Raw genomic sequence first — 22384 nt, forward strand, 5'->3', positions numbered from 1 at the left:
TAAAATCCTCCAATAGTCTCTTCTTACAATTGGAATAAAATCTAACCCTGTCGTCGTGACCTTCAGCATTGTGAACATGAACGGAACCCTGCCTACCTCTTTAAACTCCTGTCTTTTCCTTTTTCCTTTTATTCACTGTTCCTAGATTGTTCTTAAACCCTGTGAAGCTCACATTTGCTGTTTGTCTGCCTGAAATACTGAGTCCTAGGTCCTCTTGTTGTTGAATATTTCTTGTTGTTTAGGTGTCAGCTCAGATGCTACCTGCTCAGAGATGCCTTACTTTACATTCTATAGAAAAATAGCTACCTTACTCTCATTTACCAATCTCTTTCAAATAACTATAACTTATTTTCATTTAACTAAGTATAGAAATAATATATATTATTTATTATTTATGTCTATATATTGTGTGTGTCCTCCTATCAAACATCTCCTTGCCTATCTTGTTCATCACTGAAATCTTTGACTCTGGCTAACAATTTGCTTCACAAGAATTTGTAGATGAAAGGAGAAAAAAGGAAAATAAAGGAGAGGAGAGAACAGGAAAGGAGGGAAGAGGAGAAGAAAGGAAAGGAATGAAAGGGGAAGGAAAAAAGAGGAAGAAAGGGAGGGAGAAAACAAATAAATAAAATACTTAGGCAATAAAATGAGAAAAAATATGAGAAATTATACTGGGAAAAAACTATCAAGGCATTGTTTAAATATCACTTCATGCTTGAATATATTTAAATACCACAAACTTGTTATGATTTAAAGGAACTCAAAAGACTATTGTTTTCGTTCTCTTGATATTTCAGTGAAGCCTGCAAAATGTATATGTGGGGAAGTGCGAGTAGATGTGTGATTTAATTTTTGTGCTTTATTTGGGTGAAACTGGAGTATGAAGAAACATAAGAGACACCCTCAGAGCACAATCAAGATGTCAGCATTCACAAACCCATGTGCTCCCCCTCTAAATTATACTCCTCCAGATGGCTTGGTTAATTTTGAAGTGGATAAAGCTAACAGTGCCAGATCACACCCAAGCAGTATAAAACTGTATAAGAACACAATAAAACAGTAATAAACAATAGATTATTTTAGTGGCATATGGCAGATACTGAGTCAGGCCAGCCTCAAATGTAATCTTTGGATTCTGTTTAAAAATCAGTGTCTGAATTATAGCATTAGCATTCAAAGCACTCCTGTAAGCAGTAAGCAACTATTCTAAAGAAGAGAAAGGAAGGGTCAGATAAAGGAGAAAAGGAAAACACAATGGTCATTGGAGAAGAAAGATAAACAAGAAATAATAAGCAGTGCTTGCATGACAATCTACAAGGGGAAGTATAAAATTCATGAAAGCGTTCAACAGGAAGAGATGGCAACAAGTAGACCAATATGAAGGAAATGGGTATGGGAACTCCCAGCAAGAAGGGGAGCAAAGGAGAAAGAGGAAAATACACACAAACAAAATAACAATTCCTCCCTTTTCTGAATATCTGGACATAAAATTTATTGTCTTCCATTAAAATGACAAAAATTGTATGTTGCATCATCAAAGTTGGAAATATATTGTTAAAACCTTAACTCTGCAATCCCTAAGTAAAAATTCCCTCTTCTGAACACGTCTTCACCCCTACACTAAACCCAACCATCTTCTCCTGGGAGAGGGATGTTTCAGAACAATGAGAGATCTGTTCAAATTAAAGCTGAAATTAAAGCTTCCAAGTGAAGAGCCCAAGATATAGCCCCCTTTTATCTACTTATATCCTATTTATAGTACGTATTTCAATGTAAACAAGACTTCCTCCATACCAAGTAGAGATTGTACACCTAGACACTAAATAAAAAAGTATTTTTTCCAGAAAAATACTTTTCAAGTGAGAATTTTGTTAATGGATAGTTTCTTGATAACATGAGTGATCTGAATAAAGGTAGTTAACCACATAATTAACTATATATGGCTGAATAGGAAGTCCCAGCCTTCATTCCCACAGAGAAACACGAATTGCTCACAAATGTACACACTAAACATTTTTACATGAATTCCAGACTCCAATTAAGATGTTGCAGTAGTCCAAGTGTGCACAAAGTACAGAATAGTCAAATTGAATTGAGTAAGAAGAGCAATTTCGTTTACCTGCGTCAGCCTCTCCCCCAAGTTAGCACAGCTCAGTGCCAAGACAGAATGCCTCTTCACATCTTTTTCCTCTGGGAGAAAAGAATAGAGCATGCCTCCAACATTCCAGCTTTTCAGAGAGCTGCCCAAGAAACTGGTCTCTTACTTCCTTGATTGGTGTGCCCACAGAACTAGCATAATTTGAATGTCTGGGGTTCACTGAGGACAATGGAAAGCAGCAGGTGGCTTGATATGGTTGGCACAGCATGGCACAATTGGGGGAGGAAGTGCACAAGTTAAGACTTCTTCCTTGGCAAGGAGGGAGAAGAGTGGAGCATGTGTTGGCATTCTGGCTCTTCAGAGGGCTGCCCAAGGGACTAGTTTCTGTCTTGCCTCACTTGGAGCACTCATGGAACTAGCATAGTTTCGATGCCTTGGAGCCACTGAGAGCAAAAGTTAAAAAAAAAGGCAGTAGGCAGTTTGCTATAGCTACCATACCTCAGTAAAATCAAGAGAAGATGCACAACTCAAGGCTTCTCCTTCAAGAGGGAAGGAGAAAGGAGCGAGAAATGAGTCTGTCATTCTAGCTTCTTGGAACACCAGCTTCTGAGAAACTGATATCTGTCTCACCTTACTCAGTGTACTGATAGGAAGCTTGCATGCCCTGGATATTTGCCAGCCACTGACAACAAAAGAGAGTGGGAAACTTGCAGCTGTAGAACCAGAGAACTTGTGGTGGCACAGACAGACATCAGAAAAGATAATGAGTTCCTGAGGGGAAACAAAAAACACAGTAAGCCTCTCTGAGAAATTGCATGCACAGGCCCAGATACCCCAAAAAGTTTCAGAGGATTCCAGAATCTCTTTCTGGGCCACTTAGTGGGAGTCTTATCTAAACAAAGCCAGTCTGAAGACTGGGAGAAGTGACAGATCCTAATACAAAGCTACAAGGTGCATGAAAAAACAAGGAAACATGGCTCAATCAAAGGAATAAACTAAATCTCCAGAAACTGGACCTACAAAGAGGTATGTGGACAACTTGAAAGAGAATTCAAAATAATTGTCATAAAGATGCCCACTGAGCTCAAAGAAATAACAAACGAACAGAATAAAGTATTAAGAAAGATACAGAAAATATAAAAAAGAAGTTTTGGAGCTGAAAAAGAAAATAAACTGCAAAATTCACTACAGAAGTTTAATGGGACAGACTTGATATTCAGAAGAAAACATCAGCAAACTTGAATATGAGTCATGTGAAATTATCTGCTAGAGGTTCAAAATGAAAAAAGAATGACAAAGAATAAAGAAAACCTAAGGGACATACGAGGCACCATCAAATGGACCAATATTTGCATTACTGTTGTTTCAGAAGGGGAAGAGAGAGAGAATGGGGCAGAAACATTACTTAATAAAATAATGGCTGAAAACTTCCCAAATGTAAGGATGGAAATGGACATCTAGATTTGAGAAACTCTGCACGCTCCAACTAAGATGAATTCAAAGAAATACACACCAAGCAACATCATAATCAAATTGTCAAAAGTCAAAGAAAAACAATTTTGAAAGCACCAGGAGGAAAGCAACTTGTTATGAACAAGAGACTAACACCAGATTTCTCAGAAGAAACCTTCCAAGACAGAAGAGAAGTGGGATGATATATCAAAACACTGACAGAAAAAAAACCTGCCAGTCACAAATACTGTATCCAGAAAAACTATCCTTCAGTAATTAAGGAAAAATACTCTCCCAGATAAAGAAAAGCTGAGGGAATTCATCATCACTAGACCGCCTTACAAGAAGTTCTAAAGGCAGTTTATCAAGTTGAAACGAATGGATGCTAAACAGCAGCATGAAAGCATACATAAATACAAAGCTCACTGGTAAAGGTAAATACATAAAAACATAAAGAATACTATTGCTGTGATCTGAATGTTTGTGTGCATTCAAAGTTGATTTGTTGTCATCTTAACCCCCAAGATAATGGTATGAGGAAGTGGGGCCTTTGGGAGACAATTAGGTCATGGGAGCCAAGCCTTCATAAATGGGATTAATGCTTTTACAAAAGAGGCCCCTGTGATCTTGCTTGCCTCTTCTGCTATGTGAGAACACAGAGAGAAGGCATAGTCTATGAATAGGAAGTGGGCCCTCATCAGATACCAAATCTCTTGGCACCTTCACCTTAAACTACCCAGCCTCCAGAACCATGACAAATAATTGTTTGTTGTTTATAAGCTACACAGTTTATGGTATTTTATTACAGCAGCCTTAACAAACTAAGACAACTGTAATATTGTAACAATGCTGTATAAATCTTTTAATTATTGTATAAAAGTTAAAAGATAAAAGTATAAGAAATAATTATAAAAATCTAGCAATGGGTATACAATATAAAAAGATGTAATTTGTGACATCAATAGCATAAAGTATGGGGGAAGTGAGTAAAAGTTAAGCATTTTTGTATGGAATTGAAGTTATCAGTGTAAAGTAGATTATTTTAACAATAACATGTTTTAAGTAAGTTTTATGGCAACCACAATGAAAGTACCTATATAGCAGATATTCAAAAGAAAATGAGAAAGAAATCAAAACATGCCACTACAAAAAAGTCAGAAAAATACGAAGTAAGACAGAGCAAAAGTGAGTCAAAAAGCTACGAGACAGCTAAAAAGCAATTTAAGAAATGGCAATAGTAAGTCCTTTCCTATCAATAATTACTTTAAATGTAAATAAATTTAACTCTCAATTAAAAGACTGATATAGTGGCTGAATGGATTTAAAGAAAACAAGACTCAACTATATGCTGTATACAAGAAACTCACTTTGGACTTTAAGACCCACACAGGCTGAAAGTGAAAGGATAGAAAAAATAATCCACACAAATTGTAGTCAAAAAAGACAGCAAGAGTGGCCAAATTTATATCAGACAGAGTAGATTTTAAGTCAAGAACTGTCCAAAAAGACAAAGAAGGACAAAGACATTATATAATGATATAAGGGTCAATCTGCCAGGAATATGTAACAATTATAAATATACATGTGCCCATAATCAGAGCACCCAAATATAGGAAGCAATCAATGAAAGAATTTAATAGAGAAATAGACAACACACAATAACAGTAGGGAATTTCAATATACCACACTCAATAACTGATAGAACATCCAGACAGAAGATCAATAAGGAAATAAATAAATAAGAGGATTTGAACCAGACTATAGATCAAATGGAACTGACAGACATTTGCAGAACATTCCTCCTTGCAGCAGCAAAATACATATTCTTCCCAAGCATGCATGAAACATTCTCCAGAATAGATCACATGTTAAGTCACAAAGAAGTCTTAACAAATTTAAGAAGATTCAAACTGTGCCAATTATATTTTCCAACAACAATGGAATGAAATGAAAAGCAAAGGAAAATGGAAAAGTTCTTAGATATGTGAATATTAAACAACACACTCTTGAATAATCAATGAGTCAAAGAATAAATCAGAAGGTAAACTTTAGAAAAATATTTTGAGACAAATAAAGATGAAAAGAGAACATAACAAAATGTATAGGATGCACGATGACCAAGTCAGATTTATCCCTGGGTTACACGGATGGCCAAAATACAAAAATAATCAATATGAGACACCACATTAACAGAATAAAGGATAAAAATTACATTATTATCTCAATATATGCAGAAAAAGCATCTGAAACATTTAACACCCTTTCATGATAAAAACACTCAATAAACTAATAGAAGAAAATTACCTCAACATAATACAGGCTACAGTTAATGTCATGCTATACAGTGAAAAACTGAAAGCTTTTCCTCTAAGATCAGGAATCAGTTAAGGATGCCCACTCTGACCACTTCCATTCAACATACTACTGGAAGTCCTAGCCAGAGAAATTAGGCAAGAAATATAATAAAAAGGCATCCAAATCAGAAAGAAAGAAAAACAAATTTTCACTGTTGGCAGATAATATGACGCTGTATGTAGAAAACCTTGACAATTACACACACAGAGACACACACACACATACACAAACCATTAGAACTAATGAACCAATTAAGCAAAGTTGCAGGATACAAAATCAACACACAAAAATCAGTTGAGTATATGTACATTACCAATGAACAATTGGAAACAAAAATGAAGAAGACAGTCCATTTACAACTGAATCCAAAAGAATAAAATTCTTAGTAATAATCTAAACTGAGAAGTATTATAAAATATCTAGACACAGAAATCTATAAAAGATTGCTAAAACACGCACACACACACACAAATAGGGGGCATGATGCCATAAGCCAACCAGCCCACAATGTCAAGTTTATTATCCAGAACACCAATGCGGCAGTGGCCATTTCGATTCGGAGTGTCTTCTTCTCTGAGGTGCCCATAATAGTCACTGACTGGGTTCAAATTGATGCCAATTCCTCAGTTCTTCATGATGAGTTCATGGCTCACAAACTTAGATTAATTCCCCTCATTAGTGAGGACATTGTGGACAAGCTGCTATCCTCCCGGGATTGCCCATGTGAAGAATTCTGCTGAGTGCTTGGTGGAGTTCACCCTCGATGTGCAGTGCAATGACGACCAGATTTGACATGTCACATCTTGAGACCTCATCTCCAACAGCCCCCAGGTCATTCCAGTGAAACAAGATGATGACCCTAATGACTACGTGGAGCAGGATGACATTCTCATAATCAAGTTGAGAAAGGGCCAGGAGCTGAGACTTTGAGCCTATACGAAAAAGTGTTTTAGCAAGGAACATGCCAAGTTGAACCTTACTGCAGGGGTGGCTTTTGAATACAATCCAGACAATGCCATGAGGCATGCAGTGTACCCCAAACCCAAGGAGTGGCCAAAGAGTGAGCACTTGGAGCTGGATGAGGATGAGTCACAGGTGCCCTGTGACCCCATGGGCAAGCCAGAAAGGTTTTACTACAACATGAATTCCTACGGCTCTCTGTGTCCTTAAACCATGTGCTCTTAGCCCTCACTGGATTGAAGAAGAAGCTGAGTGATTTACAAACTCAATTAAGCCACGAGATCCAGAGTGACATGCTAACTATAAACTAGCTGCAGCTTGCTGCTTCAGCAAGAATGGGGATTCAAGCCAGCAGCTGGATTTGGGGGGGTCTCTCTTGAGACTCTTCTAGTTTTTGGAAATCTAGTCTACTGTTGCTTGAGCTTCTTGGCAGGTCATCAGTACCAACTAGAAGCGGGTAATAGATTACTAGGGATGCCAGCGGCATTTAAGCAGGACAGTTTTTTACTGGCCCTAACTGCTAATTGCCAGCAGTGCTCCACAGATCCTAAAACATCCCTTTTAGCCTGTTTCCTAATGCGTCTGTAGGGGAGCCAACCGGACTTCTCTCCTGGTTAGTTCAGTTCTTTACTTTAAACGCTTTCTGTCCAAAAGGAATAATTTCAGTTGTACCTTAGATTTCTGGTATTAGGATTGAATGTCACAGCCTTCATTCAAAGGGCCTATAAACCCTTCCAGTTCTTCCCCCAAGTCTGTCCTACTTGCACTTCAAATTCACAGGCGTCTTTAATTTGAGAAGTAACCTTCTGGGAAGAGCATCAGGCCATGGCTGTGCCCTCTCCCCTATGTAGATACAATATTTCACTCTCTACCCAGCAGTTACAAACCCCTTCACCACCAATACCTGATTATTTAGTTTGGTGATGGTGGTGGTGGTAGTGGTGGCAGTGGCCAGCAGGAGCAAGGGCCCCTCCCACATACACAGAAGTATTTCATTTCTCCCAAATGAAGGCTCTGGCCCTGACCTCTTAACACTGTCTCCAGGGAGGAACATACACAAAGCAGTTAATTAGCAGCCTGGAAAAACACAGAAAGAAAGAGATATTTATCAATTAACAGAAGTTGTGTTTTTAAAAGTGTTTATTTTTGGCAATGAAGAGCACAACATAATCTCAAAAAAGTTAAAAAAAGAAAAGAAGACACAAATAAATGGAAAGACTTCCCACGTTCATGGATTAGAAGACATTGTTCAAATGTCCATACCACCCAAAGTCTACACATTTAATGCAATTCCTATTAAAGTCATAGTGACATTTTTTGCAGAAATTGACAAAACAATTCTAAAAATTGTACAGAAGTACAAATGACCCCAAAGTAGCCTAAACAATCTTGACAAAAAGAGCAAAACTGGAGGCCTCAAACTTTTTAACTTTAAAACATATTACAAAGCTATAGTCATCAAAAGACCATGGTACTGGAATAAAGATAGACATATAGGCTAATGGAACAATACTGAGAGTCCAGAAATAAACCCACACATATACAGTCAAATGATCTTTGACAGGATGCCAAGAGTACACAATGGGAAAAGGATAGTATCAAAAAATTGGTGCTGGAAAAACTAGATATTCACATTCAAAAAGAATAAAATTGGATCCTTATTTTATACCATGCACAAAAATCAACTCAAAATAGATTAAAGACTTAAACATAAGACATGAATTTATAAAACTCCAAGAAGGCAACATAGGGTAAAATTTTCATAACATTTGTCTTGGCAATTAATTCTTGGATATGACACCAAAAGCACAAGTAACAAAAGCAAAAATAGACAAATGGATTTACATCAAATGAAAAAGCCAGAAACTAAAAATCTTCTGCATAGTGAAGGAAATAATCAACCGAGTACAAAAGCAACCTACAGAATGAGAGAAAATATTTGTAAACCATATATCTGACAGGGGGTTAATATAAAAATATACAAGAAACTCAATAGCAGAAAATAAAAATAAAAATAACTATCTTCAAAGAAGAGATACAAATGACCAACAGGCAGATGAAAAGACATTCTTCACTAATCATTAGAGAAATGCAAATCAAAACCACACTGAGGTATCATCTCACACTCATTATGATGGTCATTATAAAAAATTAAAAATTAAAAAAATAAAGTGTTGGCAAGGATGTGGAAAAATTTGAACCGTGTGCACTACTGGCGAGAATATAAAACGATGTTGCCACTATAAAAAAAACAGCATAGAGATTGATAGAAAAATTAAAAATAAAAACTACCATTTGATCCAGCAATCCCACTTCTGGGCATTTATCCAAAAGAGCTGAAATCAGGACATGGAAGATATTTGCCCTTCCATGTTCATTGCAGCATTATTCACAACAGATAAGAATTAGAAACAACTGGTCGGGCGCGGTGGCTCATGCCTGTAATCCCAGCATTTTGGGAGGCCGAGGCGGGCGGATCACGAGGTCAGGAGATTGAGACCATCCTGGCTAACATGGTGAAACACCATCTCTACTAAAAATAAAAAAATAAAAAAATTAGCAGAGCGCGGTGGCAGGCAGGTGCCTGTAATCCCAGCTACTCCGGAGGCAGAGGCAGGAGAATGGCGTGAACCCAGGACGGCGAGCTTGCAGTGAGCCGAGATCACGCCACTGAACTCCAGCCTGGGTGACAGAGGGAGATTCCGTCTCAAAAAAGGAAAAGAATTAGAAACAACCTAAAAGTTTATCAGCAATATGTATGGATAAAGAAAATGTACTATATATTTATACAATAGAATATTATTCAGCCATAAAAAGAAGAAAATTCTGTTACATAGATATACCTTGAGGACATTATGCCAAGTGAAATACGCCAGTACAAGAAAGACAAATAGTACTTGATTCCACGATGTGAAGTATCTAAAATAGTCAAACTCATGGAAATATAGAGTAAAATTATGGTTTCTAGATGCTAGGAAGAGGGACAAATGGGAAAATTGCTGTTCCGTGAGCATAAAGTTTTAATCATACAAGAGGCAAAATTTTCACAGATCTGCTCTACAACATTATGCTTATAGTTAACAATGCTGTACCATACACCCAAAATTTAAGAGGAAAGATCTTACGTGTTTTTTACCACAATAAAAAAATTTTGTAACATTCACAGAAAAAATTTTTTTTACTTTATTTGTACATATGATGGAACCTTTTGATCTACAGCTCAAAGGCAAAAAGCAATCATTCCAAATTAAATTATCTTGGTTAATATGGCTGTTTACAATAGGGAATATGGCTCATCACACTCCAACTGAAAAATAAAGACTTTCTAATCTCAATAGCCTGGCCTGTAATAAGAATATAAAATTATAAACGCAAACTTTCAACTCCCAAGTGAAGCATGAATTCCAGAGCCACTGTATATTGAGAGTGGGGAGAAGTGTATGCTTAAGGGTAAGATTCATATTTTATATTTTATCTCCCTGGAGGAACAGCGTCTCTCCTCAAAGAGAGAGCCATCACAGTGTAAAGCATAATACAATGGCAATCAAAGGGACATCCACAGATAACCATGTTCATTACATTGCCTTTAATTGCTTTAGCCTAAAAGACAGCAGCCCAAAAGTATAGATCCATGGCAGATCATTGTACTTAAACAGTCAAATATGTATCCTTCATATTTTAAAATATAGCCACTGGCCCACCAAATAGGAGTTCTACTGTCCACTTCTCTCACACTGCCTTCTACACAGTATAAAACCTTTCATCTTGACATAATTAGAAGAATCTTCCAAACAAGTAAAACTATGACTTGCTCACATGCCTACTTTTCCCACATGACCATGGCAAAATCAGATATTGTCAAACAACTTGAGGACCTCAATTCACCATAGAATTTTCATAAAATGGTTAAGAGGTAGGATCCTATGGTTCATGGGGGAAATTTGGGAAGAATTCATGCTTAGGCTAATAAAAAATACAGTTCATTCATTCATCTCCATGAAGACAGGAAAACTATGCCATTCTGATCTTCACTGTATCAATCAATGGTCTGTAATTGTTCAGTAAAAATTCTTCAAATGAAGGAATGTCCAAAGTTGTCTGGATTCAGTCTGTAAAAGAGTAATTAAGCTTTTGCTTTTGCTTAATATACATGCCTTGACAGTATATTAAAATGCTTAATTAAGCAGCTTTTTTATGGTCACAGAAGTCTTTGTGATATTTAACATTATGAAATCTACATATTCAGAGCCACCTCTAGTCTATAAAATTAAAGTATTTACATATAATTTAATCACACATTTTCTTCACAAAAGGCATTATGTAAGATATGGCAACTAAATCAGAGAATTCTGGACAATTGCTTTTGTTCATAATTTTATCCAAATGATGAAGTTCATAATTACACAATGTTACAGTTATTAATATATTAAGGTAGACCTTAAAAGCTCACAGCAAAAGAGTAACACAGTGTCTGAGATTGTGCAATGTACCAAAGAGGATATTGACTTTACTCTGGATAATACGCAAACAAATTTACATTTATGTCTTAAACTTAACCCCTAACCTTATAAATGATTGAATGCACCCAGTGGCTTATTTTCTGTAAATCAGTAAGTAACCTCAAATGAATGCATCAATTTTCATAATGCATGCATTGTTAGTATCATCTAATATTTTTATTTCAAGTAAATAACCATATTATTCATGCTAGTAGCTGGTACAAACCTTTACCATTCTTCTTAAATTACTTAGCTGGACTCACCCACTCATTTTTAACAGATGGCCAAGCCTCCTACCTCACAGAGAAAATAGCAGCCATCAGTCACAAACCGCACCTCTTGTATTATCTGCATGTTCCCCAGCTTTCCCTCCTTCCCTTCTGTCCCAAAGGATGTCTTGCCTCTCTTCCAAAGATAACACTTTAATCTGTACTCCTGATTTCATCTTCTTCCTTTCTTCCTCTCTATGTTTACTGAGTGCCTTCTGATGCCAGAATATTCTAAGCCTGGGGACACAGTGTGAAACAAGACACAAAGCCCCTCTCCTTGTGGACTTTGCATTCTATTATGTGTCCTCCAAGGCCTTTTCAATATTCACCACCGTTTTTTGAATCTTCACTGTATCCTCTGTCATGGCTATTCTCTTTTAGCTTACAAACCTGTCTAACTTGTCCTCATCCTTAAAATGAATCTGCTTATTTTGCTGACTTTGAAGGCATGTATTTCCTTCCCTTACTGCTGTACTTCTAGAATCAGCTGCAGTTTCTGTTTCTACTTTCACTTCCCTTTTTCACTCCTCAGTGCACAGCTATTTTTCTTTTGTTCTCTGTACTCCAGTGAAACATTTATCCTCAGCCTTTGACACACTCTTCCTTCCCTTGAGTCCTCATGAATCCTAGGACAGAATATAGTTTATTCTTCTGGCTACACTTTTTGCTACTGCTTCATTCTCTGCTTGCAACCTTACTGTTTGACTCCCCAAGATTTCTTCTTTGGCCTTCTTTTCTCATTCTGCCCATTCTTCTTGAATCATCCTACCCACACCCATGGTTTCAACTACTACCTATGTGCTAACAACTCCAAAATTCTGTTTTCAGAGCCTTCTGAATTCCTTATCTATATTTTCAAGTACTCCAAAAGCATTCCCATTTAAATAGCCATATCATGTGCTAAAGATGTGGTACGTATTGCCACAGAGAAACACAGAGAAAATATTACCAGCTGTGATTACAGAAAAGCTTCAAAATCTCAGTGGCTTAATAAAATATGAGTGTTTTGTTGTTGGTGGTGGTGGTGTTGGTTTCGTTTTTGCTCATGTAAGGTCCAGTTGGAGGTGGTGGTGGCGGCAGTGTGGTCTAGAGGGTAAAGGTGGTTCTGAGACCCAAGTTCATGAAGAATCTCCCCTCTATTATGTCGCTTGCCAGGTCATTCAAGAAAGTTTTATCCAGCCAGTGGATGGGAAGAGAGTTTGGAAGGGGTGGAAGATTTTATGTGACAGTTTTGGAATTGTTATATTTTCACTCACATTCCATTGAACAGAATTCAGTGACATGGTCCCACCTAGATCCAAAGGGGTTGGAAATGATAGTCCATGCCTGGGCAGCCACTTCATAGCATCCTCTATATTATGCAAGAGGAGCAAATCTTTAGTAGTTGGTTAAAAGTGTTTGCTACAGAAATCCATGGGTGACCTTTCTAGACAGAATTTTGTTTCTGATCAGTTGACTAAGGATCGCGAAGAGTGAAAGTGGAGACGAACAGGGTGATTCTTTTCTGGAAGCACAATGTTAGTGTTTAGGTGCTCATTTAATTTTCTTAGAACCAAAACTTGGCTGTTAGGGAAACGACAAAGCTCAGGAAACAACTGATTTCTCTACCTTCCATTTTTATTTCCCTTAATCCAAACTTCATATAATTTGAATGTCAGAGTGTCATATGTTGCTGGATATAGTTTGGATGTTCGTCCCCTCCAAATCTCATGTTAAAATGTAATCCCCATTGTTTGAGGTGGGGCCTCATGGGAGGTGTTTGGGTCATGGAGGCAGATGCCTCATGAATGGCTTGGTGCCATCCCCATGGTAACAAGTGAGTTCTCGCTCTGGTAGTTCATGCAACTGCTGGTTGTTTAAAAGAGTGTGGCACCTCCCTCCACTCACACCATGTGAGAGGCCCACTCCCTCTTTGCCTTCCACCATAACTGTAAACTCCCTGAAGCCCTCAGCAGAAGTAGAGACTGGCACCATTCTTCTTGTACAGCCCATAGAAACATGAGTCAATTAAATCTCTTTTCTTAGTAAATTACCCAGTCTCAGGTATCTTTATAAGAACACAAAAACAACACTAACACATTGCTCTCCTTCATTCCTTATTTTTTTCTTTAAATATATAGTTATTTTTCTAATAATAAAAGTATAGATTAATCCTTCCGAAACTCAATTAATTATTTCATTCCCTGAGGTAAGACATTCAATAATATCTCCAATGATTCCAAGAGGAAGTGCAAACACATATGATGTCATGAAAGCCGGTACAATGGCACTCCAGCCAACCTTACCTGCCTTTCACAGAGCTTTATTGTCTGCTATCATTTCTGTACCACTTTAGCACCCATAAGGTCTATTTTCCACTGCCAGAAAGCAGATGGCAACAAAGAAATGCTGGCAGTACTCTTTCCCATGTGGTTTTTGTTTAGAGTCACTATTGAGAAGCATCACACAAGACATGGAAAGCAAATGCCTCCAAATCCAAATTCCAAAGATTGGGAGGGCATTATTCCCCAGATATTGTGAGCAGACACATGGGTGGTCATGAGATTTGAAGCACATTCTGAATGAACACTTGAAAATCACCTCAATAAATATTCTGCACTGAGATAGTCTTTATCTCCCCGAAAGCCTTCCAATGAGAATAAACTTCTAATTCCCTGCATTAAACATTTCAAACTTGCAATACATAGAGTAGCTGAGATTTCCTTGAACAAACCTTGACATATAATGTCCATCATTATGCCATAACGCTTTCAAGTAGGGACACACACACACACACACACACATAAAAACCAAAATTCTTACCATTACCAAAATCCAATTCATTGTTTTGATACATGCTTTTCTGTATGGCATGTCCTTTTCCTGACATTTCTGTCTGACAAAAGTCCTGTTCATCCTTCAAATTCAAATACCACCGTCTAACTGAGTCCTTCCATAATTCCCCCAATTATAGACACATGCTCCTTGGGGAGCCCATAACATCTTATTCATACCACTTACATGGTATTTATAACATCATTTATATGCCTTCACCTTGTAGAGAGAAATTATGTTTCATTACACTCTGTGGCCTTAGTTCTTAGTACAAACATTGTCGTATAGTAAGCATTCAATAATGTGTTGGATAAATGGTCCATTTTGAAACAAAATGTCATTAATGTAGGTGAACATTTTCTTCACAGCATACTCTGAAAATTGGGAGAGTAAACCTACATGCTGGGAGTATACTTAAGGCTCACTGAAGCATTTCAGGCACCACCCCCTCTCTCCAGTAGGACACAAGCATGAGAGACAGATAAATGAGCAATGGGAAGACACACACCATCTTCCACCTCTCCCTCACCTTTCTCCTCTCAATCTCTTATCACTTATAAAATTAGTTATTTCATTTATTGGCCTACTGGGAGTAGGTTTTATACCAATCCCTGACTCCAGTATCCACCATTACACGCTTTTTCCTCCTGAAGACTTACTGTAGAGAAAAGGTTTTCTCCATGTTGTCACATTAATGGTTCTATGTGTCTGACCTTCCTGTAGGAGGTGCCCTAGTTGCCCAGGCAAGTGGCGCCACCTGCCTGGGTGCAGGGGAACATGCTCCTGACGCACTGCAAGGCAGGAGCAGCACCGCCAGGAGCTAAGCCCCAACTGCAACATTCGTTTTCCTTCATTAACATAGGGTCAAAATGGCTCCACTTTTTAAAATGGCTCCTTTTTAATTAAATTGATGCCAGCTTCTGTGTTTCACCCTATCCCAGGAATTTTCAGTCCGTGACTTAAGGCAAGGACAGAGAAAAAATAAATAATAATTTGAGTAGCCCTTTCACTTGGATTTTAATCTCCAGAAGCTTTGTCCAGGTCATCTACCATTCAACAAACTCACAGCCACATATTCCATTGATTCATGCTGCAAATACGGCATTGATTGGGCAGTGAAATTACTGGGGTTTTTCTGGGGGCTAGAGGAGACTGATAAAATAAGCATGCTCTTTACCATCTTGGAGCTTACAGTTTTTGGAGGAAGTAAAAGGAGAAAATAAATAAAAAGAAATGTTCAATATAATATAAGGTAAGAGGTAAGTTCTATAAAGTAAAATAGAGCAGAGCAACAGGATAGAGAGGGTGGGAAGGGGCAGATGGATCACACTATTTTAGATGGTGTGGGTAAACGTCTCCAATGTAATGAGGAGCCTTCTGTGCTAGACCTGAGTAAAGGAAATAAGCCATAGAAATGGAAAGATCTACGGGAAGAGCATTCCAAACAAAAAAGAATAGAAAGATCCTGAGGCCTGGAGTGTCTAAAGACACTCCACAAGAAGGGCTGATGTGGCTTCAACTGAGTAGGGGGAGACAAGCTGGAGAGGCGGGCAGGGGCTAGTTCTGTGAGAGTCTTGCAACAGGAGTCAAAATTTCCACGTAGGTCTAAATTATTGTCACACTTGTGACAAGACTTTAATTAGGGCCATGCTCAATGTTCCTTATTCCTCTTGAGGAGTGAAAATAAATTAGGCAGTCTAGAATGAGTAAAACCAAGAAAGTTATTTCTGGTGTCAATTGTCCTGTTATTTGTCATGCTACCTATTTTCTAAAAGAAATTACCTTATTAAAGCATCTCATTTATTTACACCCAAAGGGCTTTGCATAAACTGAAATTAAATCGGTGTGAGGGCTTTTACAAACTTGGGGGAAATTACTTCTCAGCCTGAAAGTAGTAAGGGAGATTTTCCCAATGACCTTATGAAATCAATTTTTAACTTCCTAGGAATGCAATCATGTTTTCAGAGCCTTCTGAATAAACCTTAGAGAGATCTATTGTTTTAGATATGAGAACACTGTTATTTCTGCAAAAATCATCCAGGTCATTAGTGGCTGATTCTTTCACATTTCTGCAATAGCTCAGTATGTAGAGCAGGCTTTGAACCAGATACAACCAGACTTACAATCGATTCTCAATCTTTCTACCACCCTGAACCTCAGTTTTACAAATTAATTGATAATAGAATCAAATGTAGATACCTGGTCTAGTGCCTGGCACATCACATAAACTTTAAACTAGTGGTTCTTTGTCCTTAGCCAGTTGTATTTCATGAAACGTGTAGACAAGAACATTGTTGTACTTACTTCCATGCAAAATATTCTCCAATGCCATAGTATATTTTGTCCCCCTCATTCACTTTTGCCTTTCAATTACCATGTTTCTTAGAGGCTAAGTCAGTTTAAGAGCCCTCCTTTCTCCCCAAATATGAAAGCCTTCAAACTGGAATGGGCCTCTGAGGTAACTAGGAACTGTGTCATATCATAGATACGACAAACAAATAGATTGCAAACCTATCCAACAGGACTTTAAACATATATTCTGAGCCTATCTATTTCATCTCACAGACCCATGTTTTGATTTGGAAGACATTTCAACACATGTAAATTCGCTCCCATTGATGAGTCAGACACTTAACCTCAGAATATGGTATATGAATGCTGTCTGCTTCCAGGATCTATAGCAGCAATGTGTTAGTTGAAGAAAGAAAATATATAGTTGAGCCTATCACACATTTGTTTCTGGCTTCTTTCTGTTACGGAGTTTTCAACTTCTAAGCTCCTGAGGAGACATCCTTGACAAAATACACACACACACACACACACACACACACACACACACAAGCACATGCATGCACTCACACATGCACAAACACACACACACACACACACACAAGCACATGCATGCACTCACACATGCACACACACACACTCACTCATACTTGCTGTGTGTATGTAAGGGAGCATTTTGCGGATTATTCCATAATCTGCAAATCATTAGGATCAGAGGCAAACCCAGAGTTTACTGATTGGCAGTTTTGTTCACTTGTTTCCAATGCATTGTCACCTCTATATAAAAATGATCTATCCCGCCAGGCACAGTGGCTTACACCATAATCCCAGTACTTTGGGAAATCAAGGAGGGTGGGTCACCTGAGGTCAGGAGTTTGAGACCAGCCTGACCAACATGGTGAAACCCCGTCTCCACCAAAAATACAACAATTAGCTAGGCGTGGTGGTGGATGCCTGTAATACCAGCTACTTGGGAGGCTGAGGGAGGAGAATTGCTTGAATCCGGGAGGTGGAGGTTGCAGTGAGCCAAGATTGTGCCATTGCACTCCAGCCTGGGCAACAGAGCGACACTTCATCTCAAAAAACCAAAACAAACAAAATGATCTATCCTACACAGGATTTGGCCCTATCTGCCTATTCTGTAATGAACTGTCCCAGACAATGAAGCCTGAGACAAGCCCATAGCTAGGTTTTATATTAACATATGGCATGACTCCTAAGTCTATTCTTGCCACAAATTGGTTATATATCATTGTCAGTTTATTAAAACTCATCTCAAAACACATGTATAAAATTTAAGTAGTAAAATTACACATAGATCCTAGACCTCCTTAACAATCTCAATGTGTGAAACACATTTGCCTTCATCCATGGCATTTGGTGCTTTTTTCTTCTGAACACGCATGGTCAGGACATTGGGGCAGACTTATCTGAGAGTCAGATTTCCTGAACATTAAAGGACACTGAAGAATCTCAGATGTGTTGAGGTTTATATTTTTCTACTTTTCCCGACTGGGTTCTGAGAAGCTAGCAGCTGAGTTGGAGCCATATTGAGGAAAACAGATCAGAGAAGAGAATTGGAAAGCCACTATAGCACTGGGAAAAGGCAAAGTAACCCTTTTCAATATTGTCACCTTTTCCCTTGTCTTTGATCCGAGTTCTTTCCTTCTATCCCTGAGTTTTCCATTTGGTTTCTATGCCCCCCATCCACCAAAACCCACACCTAGTGCATCTTATATATAGACTTGTCATATTGTTTGTCTTTTCAACTTCAACAAATTGGACAGAGGATGGTTTTTAAATGTTTCCATTTACAGATTCCAGTTTTCACCTTTACTATTTTGAAATATGCCAAGCACTTCATCCGTGTCATCGTCATTAGAATTAGTGATCATTACCATTCATAAAAATATTGTAATATGAAACAAATAAATGTCATCTGCAAGAAATAATATGCTAATTTGCTGAAAATTCCCTACCTTCACTGTGAAGAATCTTTTGGTAAATCCTCTGGCATGAGAAGGAAATAACCAACATTTCAGACTGGAAATTATCCAGTATGGGCAATTATACCACGGGCAAAAGTACTTTACCATACTCCGAAGGAAAGTTTTAGCAAAAATATCTTTAGAATATCTGGTTTACTATGTGAAGAATAATATTAGGTTGATGCAAAAGTAATTGTGGTTTTTGCCATTGAAAGGAATGGCAAAAACCGCAATTAATTTTGCACCAACCTAATAAATCAAATTCAAAAAACTTTTTTGGAAACATTACTCCCAGTGAAAACATTCACATGTTAACAATTTGCTTTCTTCTTTGGATCTCCCTTCTTACCCTTCCTTATATTGTCTTACGCTTAATTTTCATAGGTCATTATTTCGTTAAAGCAAAAAAATAAGGGATTAAAAATAAATTCATCTTTGCCTGGTACCTACAAGGAAATGCCCTAAATGTCATTAATAAGAAGCTTCTTTCCATGTCACTTTTTTTTCCTCAGGTTTTTTCTATTGCATGAACATTATTTGATGGGGTAAGTGTAAAATAATTACAGCAACACATGTGTTGCAGGTAGCCCCCAAAATACGAAGCAGCAAATTTGTGCTTTTTCATAAGTAGAGAAATAGAAATAAAATAACCTAAAATAGCGTTTCCAAAATGTAAGCCCTAGATCAGTAGTAACAATACCACTAGGAACTTGTTAATAATGCAAATTATTAAGGATCTATCTCATAGACAGATCCTTAATATTCAGTATCTTAATATTCAGTATCTCATAGATACTGAATCAGAAATTCAGAAGCGCAGCCCAACAGTCTGAAGTTTAAACAAGCTCTCCAGGTGATTTTCATGTACCCTAAAGTTTGAGGATCACTGACATAAAGGTGGATTTTTCTAACTAGGTTAAATGAATTGTCTCTACCTGTGTCCATACCTGAAGATCTTTAAGGAGCCCTGCTTCATGACCAACGACAAAGTAACAAACTTGTTACACAAGAAGCCCAGAGTTAACTGTGGAAGTTGCCTGTTAGTATTGAGAAGATTGAAATGGGCCTTGGTATGTAGCTTATAGAGGAAAAATGAAGACTTTATCATAAAAAAATAAAAATGCAAAGACTGGTGAATCTATGCAAGTCACAAGGTAACTATTTTAACACTATTATATGTTCATAACTATTAGAAATGAAACAAAAATTCATTTAACTAAACTAAAAGAATGTCACCTGAGGATGTGGGGTAGGCAGAATTCTGGCCCCTGTAATCTTTGTCCTTAGTTACTCCCAGGAATATTTTAAATTGCATGGCAAAGGGGACTTTGAAGATATAATTAAAGTAACTCATCAGCTGACTTTGAAATAGGAAAGATTATCCAGGTAGACCTAATCTAACCACATGAGCACTTAGAATCAGAGGTTTTTCTCTGGCTGGTAGCAGAAGGAGAAGTAAGGTTCAAAGCATAAGAAGGATTAGACCTCCTATTTTGGGCTTAAAAATTAAGGGGGCCATGTGTGAGGGAAATACAGACTCTAATATAAAACTGGATTCTGAAAACTACCAGTGAGTTTGGAAGCAGATTCTTCCCCAGACCCTCTAGATAAGAAGCACTCACCCTCACTTACACCTTGATTTCAGCCTTTGTAAAGTGCTGATCTGAGAGGACCTAGCTGAGCCATGCTGTACTCGGACTCTGATTCATGGACTGTAAGATAATGAATGGGTATTGTTTTAAGCTGCCAAATTTGTGGTAATTTGTTACAGCAGCAACAGTAAACAAATACTAGGTGTTAATTTTAAATGCTGTTACAGTCATCCCACTTTGAAAAGAGCCTGCTGCCTTTGACAGCAAAAGAACCAACTGGCAATTTAACATTCACAACACAAGGTCTTCACTAGCTTTTGTAACATTTAGAATATCTGGATGATCCTTTTGGCTTCTACAAACAAGCACTCCTTCAGCACATTTGTCTTGAGGGCACACTCACTTTTCTTGTAGACAAGACAGCAAGATCTAATATTTACATAACCTCTGGAAACTAAAAAGAAGTACCTGTCTCTTTCTTTTGTGCTCCTGCTTCAGAAGGATCTTTCTATGTACAGGAAACTTAGCTCACATGGTGCAGGGAAAAGCCACAAGATAGCTCCACTGCCACAGCTTGGCAGACTTTAATAAGTGACATATTGTCAGACCTCAGCACTTACAGGAAAACGGAGTCTTTCAAATGTGAGTTCAGTCCAGCAGTTTTTCATTTTGCAGACAAAGATTATAGATTTAACTCTTTTTATGTAAGGGAAGTATGAAAGGGACTCATAAGTTTATGAACATGATCCACATAGTAGAGTCCCCAGTTTCTTAGAGAAGTCATGCTGACAAGGAGACCTGGAGCAAAGGGGACACGTGGTATATTAGTTTTTTAGCACGGCTGTAATGAAGTACTGTAGACTGGATGGCTTCGACAACAGAAATTTATTTCTCACAGTTCTAGAGCCTAGAAATTTAGGCTCAAACTGTCAGCAGGGTTGGCTTCTTCTGAAGGCCCCTCTCCTTGGCTTGTAGACGGCAGTCTTCTGGTGTCTTCACCTGGTCTTCTGGGTATGTCTGTGTCCTAATCTCCTCTTCTTATTAGAACGCCAGTCATATTGGATTAGGGTCCACCTCCAATGACCTCGTTTGACATTTAATTACCTCTTTAAGATTGTTATCTCCACATACAGTCACATTCTGAAGTACTGGGGTAAAGACTTCAACATATGAATTTTGGAGGAACATGATTCAGTCCATAACAGGTGAAGTCCAGTTGCTTCAGGAGTATAACCTCATCTATTCATGACTGCCAGTGACCCTCCCAGACAATGCATCAGAAACTTTCCCACTGCTGTCAAGGAACCCTAGAAGAGGTTTATCTTCCAATTATGACCAAAGAGGATAACAGGTGTTTTTGCAAAACTTAGGTGGTGGGAAGTAATACAGCCAAGATAAAGCAAAGTCTCCTGATACAAAACCCAGTGGCTTTTCTATTGCATTGTACCATCAGTCTTCATTTACAACAGAAAACTCCTCAAGAAATCATATGCACTCTGTCTTTATCAGAGTTAGGATATTCCATTACATTAGAAAATCATTAACTGTTTATCTCTTTGCATTCTCTCCATGCTTCCTGAAGTATCCATAGAATGCAGATGATAATTGTGACTTAATATCATGTATTTCTTTCACAGAACATAAAGGTTAATTAAAATAAACCTTGACATTTATTGAGTCACAATGTTACAGATGCTGTGCTGAGTGCTTTCCACACATTATCTCAAGAAACTCACAATAACTGTATGAGCTAAATACTACGGTTACTCCAATGTTACAGAAAAGAAAACTGATGTTTAAAGAGATTCAATACCTTACCAATGCCAAAGAACCAGTATGTAGTGGAGCCAGGTCTACCAAAGACTATGCCAACTGCCTCTCTGATAGTGATTGTCTTCTAAATATAGTAAGCAAAACCTCTGTCATAGAATGAAGAAAAGTGACAACATCATTCATGAGTTCCCGTATACGATGAACAAATATGCTGGCAAAATCCACTACAATTTTTGTATTATTATATAATATAAGGACAGGTCATCACCTTATCATTACAAAGTTTGTTTCTGTA

The 22384-nt window shown here is 37.8% G+C and overlaps 1 long non-coding RNA gene and 1 pseudogene across 1 annotated transcript; one reads left to right on the plus strand and one right to left on the minus strand.

The window, feature by feature from the left end:
• Positions 1 to 919: 919 nt before the first annotated feature.
• Positions 920 to 7176, plus strand: LOC100615816 (DNA-directed RNA polymerase II subunit RPB3-like; annotated as a pseudogene).
• Positions 7177 to 7987: 811 nt separating this feature from the next.
• On the minus strand, positions 7988 to 17281 carry LOC134809269 (uncharacterized). Its single transcript, XR_010154594.1, has 2 exons — positions 11662 to 17281; positions 7988 to 10974 (listed from the first exon to the last, which is right to left on the minus strand). It is a non-coding gene; the product is annotated as an uncharacterized LOC134809269 (long non-coding RNA).
• Between the last annotated feature and the right edge of the window lie 5103 nt (positions 17282 to 22384).

The sequence above is a fragment of the Pan troglodytes genome, chromosome 22, assembly GCF_028858775.2.
Source record: "Pan troglodytes isolate AG18354 chromosome 22, NHGRI_mPanTro3-v2.0_pri, whole genome shotgun sequence".
Taxonomy (NCBI): domain Eukaryota; kingdom Metazoa; phylum Chordata; class Mammalia; order Primates; family Hominidae; genus Pan; species Pan troglodytes.